Source organism: Thermobia domestica, chromosome 5, assembly GCF_964235325.1.
Source record: "Thermobia domestica chromosome 5, izTheDome1.hap1.1, whole genome shotgun sequence".
Taxonomy (NCBI): domain Eukaryota; kingdom Metazoa; phylum Arthropoda; class Insecta; order Zygentoma; family Lepismatidae; genus Thermobia; species Thermobia domestica.
The window spans coordinates 101,499,013-101,523,862 of NC_137458.1; positions in this window are offsets into that span (position 1 = coordinate 101,499,013).

Below are 24,850 nucleotides of genomic sequence, written 5' to 3' on the forward strand. Positions count from 1 at the left end.
TACAAAGTTTAATAATTTTTCCTCATAATGAATTTGATTCCTCCAAAAGCTTTGGAACCTTCTCAAATAAATTCATGTAACGTTCCTGATCAGAATGTTGCAAATTTTCCATAAAATATGTATCATGTAATTTACTTAGAACTATTTTTCTCTTGTATAAAACAGGACATTTCCCCTAACTCGTCTTGTCCTGTACGTATCCCTAACACTGCGAGTCCGCCACCCATAATTTATAATTTGAGACTGCATACATCGTTCGATTTATATATATATATATATATATATATATATATATATATATATATATATATATATATATATATATATATAATACTGAATAATTCGAAGCTCTCTGCTCGCTTTCCTGTATCTCTGAAGTCGTCTAGCTTGGCGAGATTTCTTGAATGGAAAATAAAAATGAAATGAAACATTTCAGTTTCACGCCACACTTTACACCATTTAGTCTAAGGGAGACGATGATTAAAGGAAGAGAATGATATGGAAGAATTGGTGGAATGACAAAGTTGGAGGAAACGGGTGTGTACAAAGAAAACCCTCGGACACGATGTTGTGCTCCAAACTTGGCCAAGGGTCGAACCAAGGAACCAATGTACCTGAGGTAAGCACTCTGCTACCTATCCACCGTGAACAACTCTTTAATGGCAGAGCAAGTACTTCGACTATAAATTACGAATACATCAATCAGCAAATAAAATTGATGAAATTGCAATTGCTGTTTGCATATTTTCTTCGAAGTGAAGAGCGAGCTTAGAAATTGAAAGATACAACAGCCAGACCGCGGTGACATGAAGGGAATATGCGAGATTCAGTGTCCTGAAAATCCTTTTGTCTCTGAGTTTGAAGGAATCATAGCTATTTTCTCAGTTGTTGGAACCGAAACTAATGTTGAAGGCATAATGAAAATTTGCACTTCGTATAAGGGGAAGTCTTACCTAAAGAGCTTATTGAAATAAATCCTTGATTTTGAACTTGACTGGTAAATGGTTTCCTTTTGTTCTATTTTGAACACTATTCGTTACTAAAGTGGTAAATATTAATAATACAAACTGTATAATCAATATGTATAACTAGGAGTGACTCACTGACAAAATAACAGGTGCTTCCGGTTAATATGGAAAGCTGAAATTTGACTTGATTGTAGCTTTACCTACAGGAAAATTGCCAGAAATTTATATTTTTAATTTTTAGGGACTCTAAATGGAAGAAGAATAAATTCTCAATGTTATTTAAATGGACCTTTGTATTTGGATTTATATCATATTTTAGTTACTTGAAATTACAATAAAAACTTGAAATTCGGTATGCTTATATGTTTTCTATAGGATTAAGCAAAATAAATAAACAAAAAATTCTAAATTTAATGGAATTTTATGGGTATTAAAAATCTTCCCTGTGTTATTTACAAGGGATATATTTTACACTTCAAAATTATTGGGTACGTCCTGAGAGCTACAATGATTTAATTTTGACATGATTGTAGCCTAACAAGACTATTCCATAGAAAGCTTGCCAAACGTAAATATTTTTAATCCTTACGTGGTCTAAAAGGGAATGAAGAAATTCTCCAATGTTATTTAAATGGAATGTTTTGGACATATAATCTCCTATTTTAGTTACTTGGAATTGGAATAAAAATTGAAATTCGTATGTATGTACGTTTTCGTTAGCGTTTCCGAACTATATCAGCAAGTATAAGGTTTTCAAAATTTAGAGTGGTCTTAAGAGGAACTGAAAAGTCCCTCCTATGTTATTTTTGCATGACACATCTACTTCACCTGAACATGTAAAGGCACTTCCGGCAGGATTATATGTAATGAAATTGGGCATGATTGTAGCCTTCCGGGACTAACTACAACGATAAAAGAAATCACTGGTTCCTTTTTATGTTAAATTTGAGCCATTCAATAATACACACTCCGGTCCTTATTTGGTTCCATTTATTGATATTATGTATCTGGTTGCCCCTGAAAACCTGCTATCCAAAATCTTATTATTTTATAACATTTGAATATATTTATATATATATCTTGACAATCATATTATTAAAACATTTCTTTCTCTTCTTCTGATTGTAACATCAGCCAGATTATTACACATTTGTAACTTCTTATGGCCCAAAAATTACAAATACACAATGTACTGTTGTATATTATGGCGCCCGACGGATTTTTCTTTTTGTTCGTTAACTACATAAAAAGAAAAAGAATTCTGGACCTTTTGCATATACAAGTTAATCATTCGAGATTTCGAATGCACCTCGTATACATGAAAATTACAATTCATATAATAATACATATATGTTATACTTAATTTTATCACATTATTACTATCATACTTATCATCATATTTATTTTAAACTTTATCATTATCTTCATATACTTATACGTTTGAAAGACGATAAGCACATTCGAAATTAGATTTACAAATTATTTGATATTTAAGTCCTTTTTCGGGTCCACTAAAAGCTTTCACAAGTTGTTTGTTTCCTTTTCGGGGGCATTACATGCTTTGTTACAATTTAATAATTCTTTACTTAGGCCTTAATAATATTTCGAGAAAGATGTATGTGATATTTATATACTTGTTCTTTGAACACAAAAATAATCGAATATAAGATATTGTTAAACAAAATATAGATTAAGATTGAAATATCGACAATAATCAGAACATAAAACAATAATTAACATCTTATTAACATCATAACATGAATAATGTGATTGATATTGCATTTTGGCAATCATAAAAAGAACATAAATAGTATGAAGCAATAATATTAAGTAATACACATATCATTAAGGCATATGCTGACATAAATTGAGTAACTGCGATCATAGACATGAACTCAAGATTAAATAGCATAAAGTAAAATCAATTGAGCACGGTCCCCTCAGACGCCACAACTCCAATCTAAGTTATATGTCCAACAAATTCATTCAAGTCACAAATCGGAATACGGTTATCCGCTTTCTTCACTTCTACAGGTTTTAGTTTCTTACGTTGATAATTTTTGCCGTAATTCATGATATCTGAATAGCGTTTCTGACAAATCGTATATATTATTTCGGCTGTGATTAGATAGCATCCTTTAACCGATAAATTTAGGTTCGGATGCACAATCACTATCACTATTACTGTCACTACTAGGATTAGGTTTGGCTACATAATTACTTTTACTGTTGTTATTAGAATTAGGTTTGATTACCTTAACGGCAAAATTAGGTTCAGTTCTCTTTCGTTTTACTGATGTCGAGATATCGTGTCTCTTAAAATGTCTGCACCTACTCTTTCCACAATGCTCATGGTAATTTGTCCTACTTCGGGTTTTTTTTTCTTCTGTGATTAGATTCAGTTGCATCACCGGTACATATGAATTTAACATCTTCCTATACATTGCGATCACACTTCAATTTCACATGAATACATCGAGGTTGGTCTCGATAAGTGTTGGTTCGGTTCAAGTTGACACTATATTGTACCATTGAAGAATTTTCAAAATTTTGCAACGTCAAACTTGGATGACTGGAATTAACACACTGCATTATGTTTTGCGAAGACACCATCAGACCGTTCGGCAACATCATTCTGGGTTTTTCGTTGAATACACAATTCAACACCTCAAATTAAGTTGAACAATGAAAATGAAAGTGACTTTTTCTGACTTAATAAATCTTGAACACCCGCCCAATCTGGAACTAGTTTTCAACATAGATGAGCTTCGGACCTTTGATGACTTTTATCATATCACTTTGAGGGTGCAACGTTGGGAAAGGGGAGAAGCGAGATATTCAAAATGATTGAAAATGACTCATATTAATGTCGAATATATAGTTTTCTGGGTCGCTGAGAAGAACAGTGACACCTCCTATGTTCTTCAAATTCAAATTCATTCCTGAGCTCCATCGTGGCTAAGCGGTTAGCGTGCGCGCCTCTGGAGTGGGGGACGCGGGTTCAATTTCCGGCGGGAGCTCATGTGTTTCGGATTCCCCGTTAATCAGTAGATCCCGTCTCATAAAGCCTCGCTGCTAAAAAGGGACGTTAAACTCAAAATCATCATCAACAAAATTCAGTCCTGTGACTGAATGAAAAGGGAGGACAGAATTAATAAAAATGACCATTATTAGTGTCGAATCCGTAGTTTCTGGTGTCACTGAGTTGAACAGTGACTCCCCGATCCTGTTTACAAACTCAGCCACGAAAATTGGGGTTGGTGAGGAGATACATATAAATGATCGAAAATGTCCGATATTAATGTCGAACCTATAGCTTTCTAGGTTGCTAAGATGAACAGTGATACTTTCGATACCGTTTAAATTCATGACACTAAAAACATAAATACCATATTTCACGGGTATCAAATACATAAGATAAGGAGTTATGCATTAGAATTTTTATTTTATCCCAGCTAAGAGGGTCATCGATTCTAGTTTATTCTAAATTGAGAAAAATATAAATAACTTTCCCAAAACTATAAGTTCTATCACAGACATCATATCGTTTTTAATGTTTTAGAAGTTTATTAATCATATAGTATACAGAATGACTAAGACATAAGGTTTTCTCAGGCTATTTCATCCACAAGGCAGTAAACCCACGCTTTCGAGGTTTGGACTTACTGTTTAACGTGCGATTCGACAAACAAGTGGGCCAGAACGGAAGCAATCACGTGTCTCCCGTGCCAAAGATATATACGTTTACCAATAACAGTTGCGATGGAGGGAACTGTTTAATGGAGTTAAGAAATTTGAGTGTAATAATATTTGGAGAAGGAAGAAAGTTGGAATAATAAAGTGTTTTCGCATTCACCTAATGGAAAAATATCTTTAAGAAATGACCATTTGTGTCTAATTTCTATCAAATATATATACATGACAAGTAAACTGATATAAAAGAAAACTGAAGTCATTTTCGCTATCTTGCTGCTTTCAGCGCAGCCTACTAAGAGCACCAAGTGTAATAAATGCGCTATTGGTAATTTTCAAATGTGAAAATGGGACAAATAGATAACTTAATTAATTCTTGTAAAATTCTAAATAAATGTATCCAGACCGTGGTTATGGACTGAACTCGATGAAAATTTTTGTAACCGTTCGTTCATTCCTAACTTTAAAAACTGCCGAAAAGTTATAACGTAATTAGATAGGAGAAACTCAATTCAGTGAAGACCTTCCTACTGACAAAGAGGCAATAATCCACCAATTAATATTGAATGGTCTAAAATATTGCTCTATACCGGTATATTCATATGGAGGTATTTGTTGAAGTTTAGCTTAACGCGTCTAAATGAGGTATAAACCTACAATTTCAAGTGGAAACCGAACTACCGTATTGCTCAAATGTCTCCTCACCGGGAATAAGACTCTAGATCTAGTGTACGGAAAGCGCGAGTATTGGCGATTGGATCAGGGGGAAGAACATCTGACAGTATCTCTGTAAATAAGTTGTTAATTCTTGACGTATACTTGTGATAACCTGCAACTATATATAAGTAAACTAAGCAAGTGATTTTTTGCTTATCAATTGTATAAACTGAAATTTTCGGAAACCGAGCAAAATAGCAATATTTGCAATAAATCTATCTTTCCTAACATTGAAATTTTCACTTTACGGTACGTACGCGCCAGATTCATGCTGTCTATTTATAATTAAGAACTGTTTTCCATTAGTTATTAAAACGTGTTCTTGTGGTTTAGTACAGTGTGCAAGATATCATAATATGATTCTGAATCAGAATCATGAACTTTGAAACTATTATAAATGGTAGTTTGAACAATTACTGTATACTTGTGCATTCAAGACTAGCTTTCTGCCGAAATTCCGTGCTGCGTAATATATGGTCGTCTTGGTTTGTTTCACAGGTAATAAAGTGTCTCTCAATATGACTTTCAATTAATCTACAACTTTAGCCACGTAATCGCCTACCACATTGAACGATAGGATATCGAGTGGACCATTCCAGTAAGGAAGAGTAATGGAAACCTGTATCTGATAAGATTATTAGTATAGTTTTAAAGTTTAGAAAATATAAGCAGTATATACTGTGAATGTATTTTTCTTGCAAGGGTGTCATTTGCAGAGGACAAGGGACAATTACGTCCCATTGAATTTGAATGACACATGTTGTAGTATGCACTATGTATCAGGTCTACTAATATCCTAATGAAACATGTAAGACTCTTATATCCTTTTACTATGTCGTTCCACCTAGTAAAACTTAAAATGTCGTAATTGATTTCTTGTAAACCTTTGTCGTCTTCAACTCGGACTCATCTTGGATTCAGAAATATAATTCCTAGTATCATTCTAGTATAAGACCACATACATTGTTCCGATGTGAATAGAAATCTAAGAGAGGAATATCTTTCTAGGAAATGTTTGGTTCCCGAAGTTATTTGCCGTTTTAGAAAAAGGAAAGTAAATGAAAATGCAAAAAAACACCCTATATAGTCTCACTGGTGTTGGCCAGTGATCTACATAATAATAATAATAATAATAATAATAATAATAATAATAATAATAATAATAATAATAATAATAATAATAATAATAATAATACCGGTTTGCATGTGATTATCTGTTTATTTAGAAATTTTAAATGATTATTCATAATTCAGTGTTGCTAGTTTTAGTTATGTAGTTACTTTCTTGAATCTCTTAAGAATTTTTCGGAATTAAGTCACAAGTAACATTTATATTTCTTCTATACATGTGTCATGTAAAATATTATAAAACGAAAGAAATTAGCGTTTGATCAAGTTTGAGGATCCACTGCGATGCATAGTGATATCAGCGTTGAGATTAATTTCATTCCGCATCGGTGTGAGTGGTGAGAAGATTTCTGTTGGGAACTGCTGATTACGAAAACCATAATGCAAATGTATTATTAGGACTAAAGAGGATCTGTCTGACGAATTCTGCTACAAAGCCTTTCACTTTTGAGGGTAGATGTGTGGCGTTTAGCTGCTTTTAAAAAATAAGCTATTGGTCCTGTGTTGAATATCTTTTTGATGAAGAAGCAATCACGTGTCTTCCGAGTTAAACGGTATTTGGCTAAAGAGTTTTGTGTTTCCAACTTCTATCTTTTCAGAGAAATATTTCTTCAAACAGAAATCAGCGGACAGAAAATGTATTTTACTCATAGTAATAAAAGCATTAATTTCCGCTCTTCCAATTTAAGGACGCCAAATTGTCAGTATGTACAGAAGAACTTTGAATATACTCATTTAAGACCCACTGCGACGTTGCCAGCCTGGGGACGTCAAATGATAGGCAAGATGTAAAGAATATACCCATAAATGTATATACAAAACCGACTCTGGTAAGCCTAGCGGGAAAAGTCGGAACTAAAAAAAGTATATTATGTTACAACTTTCTATCATTTCAACGTCCTTTTCCATTTTTTTCTTCGTTCTAAATGTTCTCAATTAATACCTAATATCTATCTTTTGATTGAATTACTGTATATATGAAAGAATCTGTGAGACTCATGCATCAAACATACAAAAAAAATAAAAACAAAAAGTCGATTTCCAATGGTTTACAACGTGACGTTCGGCATATGGGCCTCAAAAGTTCGTGAACATCAAATGGCATACAGAAACGCAATGTACGGAAGCCATAATGATAGAATTATATATATATATATATATATATATATATATATATATATATATATATATATATATATATATATATATATCCACATTCTCCCGCCATTGTCAAGGGTCTATATTTGTGTTTTACGTTTAAAATTTTAACCGGGTGTTTCTGTCTGCCCAATACGGTTGCCCGATCATCACCCTTGTTCTTCGCGCGCAGAGTCATTCGAAGAACTGAAAACGTACTCTGTGCACAAACAGGTTATTGTTGTGAACTCGGAAAGCCTAGTACTTCTGATTGTCAAGGTCAAAAAGTGGTAGAAAAAAGGATGTGTAGAATGTAAAGAGGATGTAAAAGGGACTGATACTTGTAATAAACATATTCATTTGTAGTTCGTGCACATTCCGCCTGTAGCGCTACTGTGGCACAACGTATATTGTAGTTGTATAACTCTTGTACACCACTTGTAAGTCTATATGCGTAAGTGACGACCGAAACTATGTTGTCAGCTCTGACTGCGATAAGGCACTACTGTGCTGCTTTTGCTTTTCTTTTTTGTCCTTTGTCATTTGTGAGATGCCAAATAGATTGTGTTTGCTTGTTGCACGCGCTGAACGGTTTCCTGCGGAGAGAAGTATTTAACAAGTTGACTACATATTCTTGTTTACGATAGAAATGTAATAAGTACTTTGAATTATAATACGGTTTTAAATTGGTTAACTGTTGAAAAAAAAATCCGAAAATAAAGCTGTACTTGTAAATGTATCTTAGTCGAGGACGTAGCTACTGACAGTGTTCATTACAGATTATGTCGTGGAAGAATCTCATTACACTAGAGGTGAAAAACATACGTCCATTTAGACAGCCCCCCCCCCCGCCGCACCTTTTCAGACTCAATCGGGAATGGTCTCAATCGGTTGTACAGAAATGTGCAGGCGAAATTTCCGTTTGTACACAATTAGGGGCACCGCCAGAACAAAAACAAAGTGGGGGGTTGTCTAAATGGTACCCCTCACCATGTCCAATTCAATCACAAATTGTAGCAATCGATTGTACATCGTTTGTACAACAATGTGCAAGCAAACCTTTTGTTTGTACACAATTAGGGGCGCCGCCAGAATAAAAAAGTAGGGGCCTGTCTAAATGGTAGCTCCCCACCATGTCCAATTAAACCACAAATCGTCGAAATCGTCTCTACATAGCTTGTACAGAAATTTGCAGCCAAAATCTTCGTTTGTATACAATTAGGGACGCCACCAGAACGAAAACAAAGTGGGAGCTGTCTGAATGGTAGCCTCCCACCATGTCCAATTCAATCACAAGTAGTCGCAATCTTTTCTGCATCGTTTGTACAAGAATGTGCAGGCAAAATTTTCGTTTGTACATAATTAGGGGTGCCGCCAGTTCAAAAATAAAGTGGGGTCTGTCTAAATGATAGACCTTCCGCCATGTTCAATTAAACCACAAACTGTCGGACTTGTTCATACGTCTTTCTACAGAAATTTCCAAGAGAAATTTTCGTTTGTACACAATTAGGGGCGCGCCGAAACGATAACAACTATAGGCTGCCTAATTGGTAGCAACTCCTCCACGTCCGATTCAAAAGAAAATTATCTCAATTGTTTGTACATCGTTTGTACAGTAATGCGCAGACGAAAGTTTTAACAGAAGGACAGTTGACAGAACGAAAAGAAAGTGGAGCTGTCTAAGTGCTAGCGCCACAATGTTCGATTGAACCACAAATTGTGATGATCGTTTATACATCGTTTGTGCAGAAATGTGCAGGCGAAATTTTCGTTTGTACACAATTAGGGGCGCCGCCAGAACGAACACAAAGTGAGGGCTGTCTAAGTGATAGTCCACAACCATGTCCAATTCAATCACAAATTGTCGTAATCGTTTGTACATCATTTTGTACAGAAATGTGCAGGCGAAATTTTCGTTTGTTCATAATTGGGGCGCCGCCAGAATGGAAAAAAGTGGGAAACTCTCTAAATGGTAGCCCCCAACATGTTCAATTATATCACAAATAGTCGTAATCGTTTGTACATCGTTTGTACAGAAATGTGCAGGCGAAATTTTCGTTTGTGCACAATTAGGCGCACCGCCAGAACAAAAATAAATTGAGGGCTGTCTAAATGGTAGCCCCCCATCATGTTCAATTCAACCACAAACTGTCGCACTTGTTTGTACGTCTTTGTACATAAATGTGCAGCTGAAATTTTCTTTTGAACATAAATGGGGCGACGCCAAAACGATAACAAATTATGGGCTGTCTAATTGGTAGCAGCATCTCCACGTCCGATTCAAAAGAAAATTATCTCAATTGTTTGTACATAGTTTGTACAGTAATGCGCAGACGAAAGTTTTGTTTCTACGCTATCAGGTGCGTTGACAGAAGGAAAGAAAAGGAGCTGTCTAAGTGCTAGCCCCACCATGTTCGATTGAACCATTAATTGTCGCGATCGTTTATACATCGTTTGTGCAGAAATTTGCAGGTAAAGTTTTCGTTTTACTAAATAATATACGGATGTGAGTATTTTTAATATTTGACCTAGAATTGAAGAAAAGGGATGGGGATTGTAAATATTGTAATTATGTATATATCTCGGGATTGCTCAAAGTTAGAGATATGAAAGTTCTCATTTCGACTTCTCATTTCAAATGTTAAACCAGTGTATCGTGTTTTAACGTTTTTTGATATTTAAGGTAGAAAGCAAGAAAGGGGGTGGGGCTAAAGCTATGTATTACAGTTTTGACTGTTTAGCGATCAACGTTAACCGGTTTGAATAACGCTTGCTGAGATTGAAAATGGTACCTACTACACTAGTCGACAAAAAAAATCATTTTCTCTGGCACACGGAAGAAAGTACCTGATTCTAATAGAACTTTTCACGCAGAATCCGAATTTGCAATTAGTTTTTCTCCATCATCCTCAGTTTTCCCGTGACAGAGGGATTTTCGGGTAACTTCCCCCAAATTTCCTGTTTGTTTTTACCATTTTCATACCTGTAGCGCGGGTACCTTAGGTATATAAATGAACGAATTACATTGTATGTTAGCTTGATTTATACTTAGTAAGCCCTCTAAGTTTCATATGAATAGCATTATTCTTTGTAGATAAATAAACATATTTATATAAAAAATATGCTATGTGTACTGTTCATTTTATCATATTCATTAGTGCAGACAAAATCACATGTAACTTCCACGCAAATTACAATATAAGTAAGGTTTATATCTCATTGGTTTTGAAATAAAACATATTTTCAATGATGTATACACTTTGTCACCATTTTATATCCTTAATAAATAATATAAAAGAAGTGGGTGGTATCTTCTTAATAAATGAACACTTACTTACCTCAACTAATATGTTTTAGTTGTCGGCTTTCTTCTGTGTTTGGCTTCTGGAACATCTCTTTAGAGTGTCCAACAGTAATCAGCTAGCATTTTTGAACTCCACTCTCACTGGTATCTCTTCTCCATGGAGGAAATGTCCTGATGAAAACGTTCCCCATACTCATCACTAACAGCACCAAGGTTTTCAGGAAAGAAATGTAGGTGGAAGACTAGAAAGTGAACTTTAAGGGACATGTTGCAGCCGATTTCTTTGAATGATTGCAGGACATCACTCCCAATTTCACGATAATTTGGGGCTTTCTTGTTTCTAAAAAAATCTATGTTAAACATTTAAATGAACACTAAGCTGCTTTCTGAACCAGAGTTAAAAGATCCTCAAATTTTTGGTCACGAATCAAACATCTTATTTGGCGGTATACAAAAATCCCTAGCGTCACTAACCCAAGGAAATTTTTTCTTGAGGTAACAAAATCCTGCATTACTCTTCTACATTGCCTTAACAAAGTTTTTGAAATACCCCAACTTTATGTGAAGAGGAGGTAGAATTATCTAATCAGAGCTCACCAGTGAGAAATAAACATGAGTTAAATTCTTCTGTCCAGGAGTTAATAGATGTGTTGGCCATTCCTTCTTGATGTAATGTTCCGCTTTGTTCCTGCTGCTCCATTCACAGAAAAAACAACAATATTTCGTACAACCAAGCTGCAAACACATTAGCAAAGAAATTACTTTTAAATCACAGCAAACGGTTCATTTGTATTTCTCATACTGAATTCTTTCTAACACTATTTCGATGTTTTCATATGTTTCTTTCATATTAGTTGCATAAGTCAAAGGCACTGAAGACATATGTCGCTATTGTACAAAAGGACAGGCTTAAAACTAGTTTTGGAAGAATCAATAAACAATCACCACTCTGTACTTATATGACATGTCCACGTGTATCCATCAAAGCACAGACACTATTAAATCATTTTCTTGATAATAATAGTTTTAAAACTCTGTATGATGGTTTCGAAAATAGTGTCACGATGGAGCAGATTGCAGCCTTTAAGTTTAGAATCAAAAACTTCTGTCTGTATCTTGGAGAGTTTTAAATCCCTAAGGAGATCGTTTGGTTCACCCCGATTTATCAGATTAGGATCCAATGTAGATGTGCTTCCTACATAAGTAGGATCATCTTCTTCATTTGGAACTTCAGTAGTTGCCTCAAATACGTAATCCTCATTTGCTGTAGGATGAGCAGGAGGTACTGATACAGGTAATTCTGCATTGTGTGGAACTGGCCTAATTGCTGATGACAAATAAAGGTACTGTACTGTGTGGTTAGATTCTTTGGTTATTTTTTTATCTGTGTCCAGATCATCGGTACTGCGAAGTTCATGTTTCGTTCACCATTTGCCCACCCAGTCAGACGTTTCACGCAAGTACAACAAATGTAGTGAGGAGCGAAATTTTTATCTTGGTCTCCTACACAGCAACCAAAATATAACTGATAACACTTCCTCACGAGTGGAGTAAATCATCGACGTTGCGATTTTAATGTCAGATCCCCACATACATAACAGAAATTGTCCAGTTGATGTACACACTTCCTCGGCATCTTGTATCCTCTAAGGTATCACACACATATACACACAGGAATCTACACTGCATCAAATTCCCACAAAATCCCTCTAGAAATTCCCTCATACAAAAATGGCGACATGGTGTACACATCGTTGAAAATATGTTTTATTGGAAGTCCAATGAGGTATGAACCGTGATATATTGCAATTTTCGTGGAAATTATATGTGTTGAAGCCCGACCCGACCAAACCCGTGACTCGATTAGACTGGCTCGACCCTGATTCGACCCGATTGACCCGAGCACCAACTCGATCCGACAATCCGACCCGACAACCGAACCCGAGCTGGACCGATTTACCCGCCCCGACAACTCGACCCGAGCTGACCTGAGTTGACCCGAGTGACCCGACCTGAAGTGACCCGAGCCGAGGTGACAACCCGACAACCGACCCGAGTGACCTGACCTTAGAATCTAACCAGTTTGAGAGAACTAGAACCTTACAAAGCTGCCACCAGAAACAAAATGCTGGTCAATTCGTATGCATAAATCATTATTTCGGCTTTTTAATTGTTGTATAATTATCCTCTTCCTCCTCCTCCTCCTTCTCAGTGTTCTGCCATTAATGACAGGCCAGTTTCCGTGAACTAGGTAAGAAGCTTCCATTTTTGCGATTTCCCGCTAATATCTTCCTCGCAACCCAACATAATGTACTACCCTCCTTATTACAATATATCAATTGCAACCTTCTTACACCCTCTCGCTCTCCTGATATCACCCTCTTTACTACATCTCTCAGAATGCAATTCCTTAGCAAGATCGAAACATGTGATCCGTCCATTTTTTCGCTTCCTTATATCGTCCAATATTGCTCTCGTCTGTTGCATTTTTCAGCATTTCCTAATACGTCTTCCTATCTACCCTGCTAACCTTCTCTATTTTCTCCCACATCCAAATTTCCAAGGTTAAAATTTAGGCAATCAACTTCGAAAGTCAAAATAAAATTTAAAGTTCTGAAGACAAAATGATTTTCTAGTAACGAATGTATATAGAACTTCTTTTAAATTTTTTGTTCTGTAATAAACAAAAATTTCTTCACGTTAGCATTCCGATTTTCCCATTTAAAAACAGCGTTGCTGTCTGATAGAATCATAAGGAACTAATTGCACTGAAATATCATTCTGAACGGAATTACCTTTTAATTTTTTCTTGGTTAATTTATCTAGAAGATATTTGCAACGTTATATAAAATCAGCTAGTAATTTAGTGCCGAGAAAGTCAAATCACTACCGCATCAATAATAATAATAATCTGAAGGTGTCCAACAAAGTTCTGTCTCTTTTTCTAGAGGTCCGTGTTCACTTGGCCCTCACACTGTGAGTTGAATTCAAATTGAAATAAGGCGAAGCTTAGTTGTTGGACGAGACGAGGCGATACAGAATTTTCATGAAGGTGTACGACATGAGACAGAGCTCTTTCAATAGAAACATATGTAATTTTCGAGACGGGACTACCTTCACGACACATTTTCAAGACGAGGATGCTCCAAATGTGGTCTCGTCAGCAACACTAGTAAGTATATCCAAAATACTACCTGGTTGTGGCTGTTCAAATACACCGTGAATGTGCGGAAGGACAGAGTGAACATGGGACCTTCACAGAGCGCCATAAGGGCTTGTTTGCTGAGCGAGTTCAAATTGCTGCTAAGCGGGGCGGAAGATATTACAGGCCTTTGGTGAGGGCGTCGTGACTACGCAGAGAATGCACCGGTAGGACGGTTTAATGACGGTGACGAAACACTCGAAGACGCACCACGTGCAGGAAGACAAACAGATGTTCAAAATAAAGATCATCATGCAGCAATTGAGGCGAAGACAGACATGTGAGGAACTGGTACTACAATTCAGTGTGAGTGGAGAAACCATTCGGCACCACCACCATCAACTTGGGAAGCACTGCAAGTTGGGTTGATGGGTCCTACATGATTTGACTTGGGGCCAGAAAACAACGCGAGCAGACACCTGTGTTTCTTTGGTGTCTCGTCTGAGGAAGGAGCAATTTCTGGACAGGGTGTTGACATGTGATGGGAAGTGCGTCCTGTACTAAGCTCCACGGCGCCATCATCGTTGGTTAGCATCTCATAAACCGGTTCAAAAACAGTCCAAGCCAGCACTACACCAGAATAAGGTTCTCCTGTGCATTTTGTGGACTGCTCGCGGCATCGTCCATCGGGAACTGCTACCAGCGGGTCAGAACATCAATGCAACTGTGTACTATCACACTCTGGATCCAGCACTTCTGAATCGCAAAGGTGTTTTCCTGTTACAAGGCAACGCTAAGCCCCACCTGGTTAAGATGACCCAGGACACCATTCTACGCCTTGGATGGGAAACACTATTGGTTCCGCCATACTCCACGGACATTGTACCGTCCGATCATCACTTGTTCCATTCCTTGGACAACCACCTAAGAGAACGCCAGTTCAAATCGCTAGTAGAGGTTCAATATGCACTTGATAACATCATCGCTTCACGTTCCACCAAGTTCGACTGCGATGGAATCCGTAGGCTTCAAGAACGTTGGCAGATGGTCGTCGATGCTAATGGAGACTATTTTTGCTATTCCAGGTACGTCTTAGGTTACATATAAATGTTTGAAGATGTTGGTGAAAAGGTGGCGGAACTTTCTTGGTCACTCTTAAAGTAATAATAATAATAATAATAATAATAATAATAATAATAATAATAATAATAATAATAATAATAATGTGCCGTGCCCAAAGGCAGATGTTTGACCCGATGGTCCATGAGTATTGATTTAAACTCGTACGAAGTAAGTTTTCTGGTGGACAAACACGGTGTTCGTCGGTTTTCTCGGTCTCAGCCACTTCAATTATTTCTCATCATCACTGTCTCTCTTAGCGTTGGTGCATAACGTGGGACGTTAACTAGATATATCCTTTCAATGTGACATTTAACTTGATATGTTCTTAATGTGACATTTAACTTGACATAAAAACTCAGAAAGAAAAAAGTCAGTCGTAATATTAATTACAAATATCATGCCAATTAGTTCATATAGGGTTAAATTAAAATTTTATTACAATTTCAGCTACAATTAGTCACAATTATCATTCACCAATTATCATTGACCAATTTCGAATTGAATTCTACAACAAAGCTCCTTATAGTATTTCAAAATATGTGATTAATGTGACGACCCGAACCGAGCTTTCCCGAATGACCCAACCCGAGAAACCGACTGACCCGACCCGACCCGTAATCCGACCCGTTTGAGAGCACTATCAAAAGGGTACAATTTACAGTACAATTTATTTTGTATAGTTTAGTCTACGTTAAGGCTACCATATTTTTTGAAAACAGAAAAAAACGGGACATATTACAAATTAGTAGTAAATATTGCATTTTGTATTAATATTATCTTTTGAATTTTACTACACCATCGCACTAATTACACAACTTAAAATAATGTATTGGTATAGTCCATACCTAATCAACAGTGCTATAAATTATTATAGAAGCTAGAAGCTGTTATACAATATAAACGCAATCAATGAACATACAATATTTAGGCAAAAATTATATTTTCAATGTTACTACACATACCACCTCACATGTTCTACATGTCTATATAGAAAAAAAATCCAGATATATGAAGTTGTTCCCAAATTTCAATGGACTAATTTATTTTTGTTAACCTAAAAGGCGAACTAAACGAAAGCAATTTGCACAATTGTTTTTCCGAAGCAGAAAAAAGGTGCTTTGGGTGCTTGTCTGCAACGTCACAAGAATTTGTTGCCACCTCGGGGTATACATTCTTACTTTTGGTGATAAGATTGCCAGTTAGGAGAATTTAAATATTGCATGTTATATCCGGGGAAAAAGCGATTGGAATAATAATAAAGATTAGAATGGAATTGTTGCTACAGTATTGTCGGTATCGAAAGCGAAAGGAATAAGTCGATTTTATTATCTTTTTTTTTAGAACTTTTGTTATGTAATTAATAAAAAAAACAGAACAAGAAGGAAAATGTCTGCAACCCGGAACAAATTTAAGAAACCGGCACGTATGGTAGCTTTCAATACCTATTTGCATGTGGAGTGTCAGTACGGGGCCACTACGTAGCAGAGTTGAAAGAAAACCTCGTGAAAAGGTTGCCAACTCAGGAAAACAGAATTACCTGCAAACCCTCAAAATTCTCTGTACAAATGAGAAACTGAAGACTGTATTGATCGTTATTGTATTTACCAGCAATTGTCACTTCTTTAAAATTAACGAAACAGATGAATAATACTGGATATTAATCTTTACGTAACAATTGTTGATTCATAAAATGAAATTTACTCTATAACCTTACACTTCAAACAAAAGAAAATGCTTTAAAAAGTCATTTTCTACTCTCAATAAATGTATAATATTTTTACAATAATATCTAAGTGTTATAAAATTTCCTATGTTAAATAAATAAAAAACTGCCATACATTAAAAAAAATATCGATAATGCATAATACAACGGAAATTTGTGTTTCTAAAGGTACTGTTGAAAAATTTCGATGTTCAATGTTATATTATGGATTGCAGATTCCAAAATACCGGTCAGAAGGGGGCTAATAAGAAGTTCGCACCGGTCATTGGCCTGAATCAAAATCACATCAATATTGCCGGACAGGCCGGTCAAATAACGGCCAGTTAGAAACCCTACTGGGAAATCAGAATGCTGAATGCTCCAAAATACTTCTCCATGAATTCTATAGTTTCTGCAAAATGAGTTTAATGAAGATGTTTAAACAAATCAAGATATTGTGTTATAATTTTCCCTTTAACAGTCTACTTTGTGAATTTGTTATATCTTCCACTTATCAATTTAATGTACGAGATAAGAATAACAGTTTCTGCGTAAGTTAGAAAGAAAAAAATGCATTTTCTCATAAGGATTCAGCTCAAGTAAGAAATACTGAATAAGTTTAATAATAAGATCCGAGGAATGATAAACTAACTGAGCAATAATGATTGTAAGTATAAATTTAATATAAAACAAAAAAGCATATAGTTCTATTATCCTTAGAATAAGATCAATGTAGTGCATCACACGATACTGTGAACATACCAATCGACACAATAGTGTGTTCGGAGTCTTGTTAGAAAAACACTTCATAGAATGTGACACATTTTTTAATGTTTCTACTATTTAGACATTTCCCTACATTGTTCTCGTTCTGGCGGCGCCCCTAATTGTGTACAAACGAAAATTCTCCTGCACATTTCTGTACAAACGATGTACAAACGTTTGCAAAAATTTGTGATTGAATTGGACACGGTGCGGGCTACCATTTACACAGCCCCACTTTGTTTTCATCTGGCGGCGCCAGTAGAGAGGGTCACTTCGGTTTGTTTTTTCCTACTGCGCATACGCAAACCCTGCACGCTGATTGACTGGCGGAGGTAACGTGACCCCGCCTCCTTCACACTGATTGGCTGGCGCCGGCCACGCCCCTTCACGGTGATTGGCTGGCGCCGGACCCCGGCCACGCCCCCTTGACGCTGATTGGCTGGAAACGGACCCCGCCCTCACTACGCTGATTGGCTGACCACGCCCCGGTTACGCCCATCGTCAAACCACGGTCTTTTACGACCTACATTTTAGGCGTATCTAAGCGCTGATTGGCTGGCGCCGAACCCGTCCTCTTCACGCTGATTGGCTGGCGCCGAACCTGTCCCCTTCACGCTATTGGCTGGCTCCGAACCCGTCCTCTTTGCGCTGATTGGCTGGCGTCGGACCCCTGCCCACGCACCTCGGGATATGGGGGGTTTATGAACAGGCCACATACCATAGCAGATAATACATAAGATTCGTTCCCTTTTATGAGCACTTTACGAACACATAGCAGAACAGATAATACATTCTCCAACCGCCTATTTAACATAGCACATATTACATAAGACTACGAAACATAGCAGGGGCTCACTCCTTCTCTTTTATGAGCACTTTTAACCTAGCAGAAATTACACAGAGACTACGAACACATAGCAGATCCATAACATAGCAGAGCTAATAAAAGAGTGTGGTCTATATTAACATAGCAAAAATTACATAAGAGTATGTAACATAGCAAAGGCAACTAAGATAACTGACAATAGTGAAGGTGTATTCGTTATCTTTTATGAACACACAGATATTTAACATAGCAGGAGTGTTTTTCCACCCTATTTTCACAGAGACTACGAACGAATATTTTAGCAACATTCTACTTGGGGTCTATTCGTTCCCTTTTATCAAGCCATACGTAACATTGTGAACTCAAAAACTACGAACATCACACCTCTGACATACCGCAACCCTTATATAACATAGTAGATATTACACACGCATTAGACTATGAGTATATGTTCCATCCCTATTTAACATAGCAGAGATTTGACCAGGTATAGTAAACTGTTTTTATGACACATTTTCAATTGTGTGCTCGTGCTCTTTTATGGCCACTTTTTAAAATAGGTGAAATTACACAGAGACTACAAACACTTATTTAATACAGCAGAGAATATGTGTATTAGTTCCCTATGCAACAAGCAGAAATCACACAAGCATTACTCAGGTACTCCATTCCCCAAACGTATAGAACATCGAGGCGAAAGTCAAAAATTTAAATCCCAATAAATCATAGCATATTGAGGGGCAGTTTCCACACTTTAATGACAGGACGTCATTTACTGCATGTCCCAAAAGTACTGACCATCGAGAACAGAGGTCAAACTCAAAAACGGAGCCACATTTAGTGGTTGGTCATCAACAGCTACATGACCCAAAAGTGTTGCCCATCGAGGTCAAAGCTCAAAATCGAAAACGGAGCCATGTTTAGAGGTAATGTTTCTACCCTCGGAGCAGACTACGTGCAACGAGTAGGTCGTAAAAGACTATGGCCTATTTTTGATCCCCTAAATAACATAGTATACACACATGTTATCCCCACTTCTGGTTCTGATTAAACACCCACACTTGGTTGCGTATGCCAAATCCGATATAGTGGAAATAACACGCATGCGCAGAAAAGTTTACATTTACGATTCGATACGCCCTTTGAAACTCGGCATATGAGGGTTAAAAAATGATTAGCAAAGAGAGTGCGCATTTTTTAAAACTTTTAGCAAAGACAAAACCTAAAGTACGCAAAGAAATTTTACAAAATTCTGATCCCGAATTAATTCGCTCTATTTGTGAATGTTCCTATAACGTATTACAAGGAAATGCTCCGTTACATAAAAAAGGAAAAATAAATTAAAAAATATAAAAAGGAATTAAGGTATTTAGTGAAAAAATGTCCATCATTAAAACAAAAGAAATAACGAATAATTGTAGAAAAAGGAGGGTTTCTTACTGCTTTGCTTGCACCAGTTATTGGAGGTATACTATCTAGTTTAATTAAATAATTATGCAGCATGCACAAAAGCTTGTTTAATTTCACCGGAAAAATTGCACCAATATCAAACTTTATCTAATTTAGATGATGAGATGAAAAATATTTTAAATAATAAAAATATGAGTGTTGAAGAAAAATGTATACGATATAAAGACGTGTTACAAAAATATTTACACATTGTGCAAAAACCTGCTGCAACAACATCAAATAGTATTGGTACTAAGGAGGAGGAGGTTAACGAGGAGGAGGAGGAGGATGAAATACTATCTACTCTCCCCGAAAATTTTCTGCGTAAAGCAAGACCTTTATTACGTAAATTAAAACAAAATTCCAACATTCATTGGGATGACAATGGTAATGTTAATATTTATAATAAATTAATTCCTGGTGCTAATATAGAAGATCTAATATCAGATCTTGTCAGGTGTTGCAAGAAAAATATTCGCCCTACAGGCCGGGAACACTTTGCTTTACTGTTAGCAACATCCAATATACCTTTAGAGTATATATGTAACACACAGCGTATAGAATATATTTCTAAGCTGACATCATCATCTGCTGCTGCTGATCCAAAACAGGAAGAAAAACAAGAAGAAGAGCCACCACGTAAACGTAAAGTTGTCAACAGATGGTGTGATTATAAAATATGAAGAAGCTGGCCGATATTTATTATAACTCTTCACACCCTGCCACGTTTCCAACTGCTTCGACATTATAGAGAGCTGTGAAGAAATCAATTCCTTTACACAAGATGCAACAGTGGGTAAAAGAACAGCCGACTTATACTGTGCATAACCCAGTACGTAAAAAGTTTCCACTAATCCCTATTTAGTGTTCAATATTGACGATCAGTGGCAAGCTGATTTAAATGATATGCAAAGTCTGCAGAAGTATATTTATGGTTACAGGTATATTTTAACAGTGGTTGATTTGTTTACTGGTTATGCATGGGCTGTCCCTATACGTACAAAAACTAGTGAAAACATTATAAAAGCATTTAAGAAAATATTTGCATCTTTCCACCGTTGACCCTGACGTCTACAAACAGATAAAGGTACAGAGTTTGTTAATAAACCATTTCAGTTATACTTAAAAAAGAAAAATGTTAAATTCTTCACAACACAAAACTCCGATATTAAGGCAAGTGTAGAACATTTTAATCGAACTCTTAAAGAACAAATGTGGAAATATTTTAGAGCAAAGACTTACCGATACATAGATGTGTTATCGAAACTTGTTCAGGGATATTATTCTAGACCACATAGAGCTTATCAATCACCACCCGCCAATGTGAACCAAGACACTTTTCAACAAGTTTGGAATATGTTAATAAAACCGATGCCTCATACTAACATTGCAAAATATAAAAAAGTGATACTGTACGCATTACTAAAGCAAAACGGCATTTTGAAAAAGGGTACAAAGAAAAGTTGACTGTAGAAATATTTAAAATAAAACAGGTGATACATAAGGAAAAGAATGTGGTTTATGTGTTGGAGGACTTAAAGGGTGAAGTAATTGATGGTACACTTTACAAAGAGAAATTACAGGGAGTGCCTCTGCCTAAAGTGAATGAAACAGACGGAATTTTAGAAGTTAAAGGTAAACGTGTACTTGTTCGTTGGCGTGGATACCCCGTTCCTTTAATTCATGGATTCCTGTGTCACATTTAAAAAACATTTACCCACAATACAATATTATAAATGACAGTTATAATTGTGTATGTAGGGAACATAATAATGAACGATCCATACTTTAAATACTATACACATCAAGCAGGAGGTGGTTATAACGTGTATAGGGGTGCACCATATCAAGAAGGCTATGGTATTGAAAGTTTTTAGGTGGTTTATTTCGAAGTGTATTTCCATTAATTAAACAAGGAGCAAAAACTGTTGGTAAAGAATTGTTACCTACAGGAATTAGCGTAGCTGGAGATGTATTTGGTGATAATATACCTATTGACGAAGCTTTAACATCACATTGGCAAGAAGCTAAAATAATTTAAAAACTAAAGGTCAAAATAAAATAAATCAGGTATTGGAAGGATCTGGAAGAAAAAGAAAAAAGTTCATTTTGCAAAGACTGGTGGTAAAAAAGAAAGAGGGAGAGTAATATTTTTATTAATATGGAACAGAGTACTAGCTTTTATCTTACATTACCGAGTAACAGTTCTATGGAGTATTTTCCACAAAATATTTTGTTATGTTATACTACCAATCTATATCATCCATTGCTGCTAGAGAAAGGTGAGTGGGAGACAGCAGTTGTTGAAGTACATTATACAAATTCATTTCAGAATGTTTCCAAATATACTAATAATATTTATTACCGTCTCATGAATACAAAAAGCTGGAACAACTAAAATCTTACCAGGACACTATTATAATGTTGATGATATTCTACCTCAAATTAATCATAAAAGTGATATATTAAATTTACAATTAAAAGTTAAAGCATCAGTAAAACGAATTGAAGTCATTAGAGTAATAAAAGATCAAGAGAAGCATATAGAAGTACGTCTATCTCCTGAACTAGCCAGAACACTAGGCTTTGATCATATACAACAAGAAGATATTGCAGTTGTGCATCATGCTCGTTATCCACCTGATTTACAAAAATCACTACCTACACTTATGTATATTTACAGTGATATTGTAAAACCACAAATGGTGGGTGACACCACAGCTCCATTGTTACGTATTATAAATACAAATATTACAGGGTATGATATTAATAATGTACATATTTTGACAACCCTCATTATGTCCCTGTGCAACGTAAACAATTTGATCAAATTATTATTGATTAAAGAGATAGTACATGTAATCGACCCGTGTAACGTGGGTTCCTGTCACCACGGCATGGCGCGTCCTCAGGTTGCGGATCGAGGAGAAGGCCTCTAGATATAGAGGTTAGCTGCGAATATACTGAATAAGCAGTCGCGGACAGACGACTAGGATTTGTCCTCCAGCTTGGGGGTTTGGGTAAGGCTAACACCCTCATCCTGTAAAAAAAAAGGTACTTGTTCAGAAACACTCACAAAAGCCTCGGACAAGGACTGATAACTTGGCACGACATCAGCAAAAGAAAATGGACATGAGATTTGGAACATGGAATATTAGAAGTCTTTATAGGGCAGGCGCGTTAAAATCTGTAACGAGTGAGTTAGAGAAATACAGGATGGACTTAGTAGGAGTTCAGGAAGTTAGGTGGGAAGAAAATGGATCTGAGAATTCCGGAAATTTTACGTTCTTTTACGGGGAAAAAAATAAAAATCACCAGTTAGGAAAAGGGTTTTTCGTTCACAAACGAATATTACCAGCAATTAAACGGGTTGAATTTGTTACTGACAGACTTTCTTTTATTACTCTTAAAGGACGGTGGTGTGATATTATTGTTGTAAATGTACATGCTCCAACTGAAGATAAGGATGACGATATAAAAGACAGTTTTTACGAAGAAGTGGAACGGATATTTGACCAACTCCCGCGATACCATATGAAGATTCTATTAGGGGATTTCAATGCTAAGGTAGGAAGAGAGGATATTTTCAAACCGATTATAGGGAACGAAAGTTTGCATAAGGAAAGTAATGACAACGGTGTTAGACTCGTGGGCTTTGCAACATCCAAAAACCTAATCGTGAAGAGTACAAAATTCCCACATCGCGACGTTCATAAATACACTTGGACATCACCAGACGGAAAAACACATAATCAGATTGATCACGTTTTAGTAGATAGAAGAAGACAATCTAGCATAATTGACGTCCAACGTTTAGAGGGGCTGATTGTGGCACTGATCACTACCTGGTAGCAGCGATAATACGGGAGAGATTATCGTTGAATAAAGGTAATACTCAATGTCCGAAAACGGAGAGATTTAATTTAAAGAAATTAGAAGAGAGCCAGGTAAGAGAGGAATACCAGATTGAAGTTTCGAATAGATTCTCGGTTTTAGAAGACTCGGAGTGCACTAGTGTTGAGGATACTTGGATTGAAATTGGAGATAGCATTAAAAGTTCAGCAATAGAAAAATTGGGACACGCGGAAATACGTAGGAACAAACCATGGTTCGACCAAGAATGCATTAAACTAGCAGAGAAGAGAAAACAGGCAAAATTACGGTGGCTACAAAATCCGAATGAAATAACTACACAAAATTTCGCAGATATCAGGCGGGAAAGCTAAAATTAAGGAACTTGAAGATAATAGTAAAAAGAAAAATATTCGGGACATGTATAAGGGGATCAGCGAATTTAAGAAAGGCTACCAACATCGTGCTTATATATTAAAGAAATCTGACGGAACAGTTCTCACTGATACGGATAGCCTCTTAAATAGATGGAAAGATTTCTTTAACGATTTGCTGAACACGCAGTCAAAAACTAATGTGAGTGGAGAAAAGGAGATACACACCGCAGAACCGTATATTCCAGAACCCAATCGAATAGAAGTGGAAGCCGCTATAAAGAAATTAAAGAAACACAAATCTCCGGGTGTTGATGAAATTCCGGCTGAGTTAATTTTATCTGGAGGCGAAAAATTGTGGAACAAGATACACAAACTCATTCTCCTTATCTGGAACAAGGAAGAATTGCCACACGAGTGGAAAGGGTCAATCATTGTTCCAATTCACAAGAAAGGGGACAAAACTGACTGTAATAATTATCGAGGCATTTCTCTTCTGTCAACATCCTATAAAATCCTTTCAAATATTCTGTTAGCAAGATTGACCCCATACGCAGATGAAATTATTGGAGGTTATCAGTGCGGATTTAGACGAAATCGATCAACTATCGACCAAATATTTACCATTCGCCAAATACTCGAAAAGAAGTGGGAATACAATACCCCGGTAC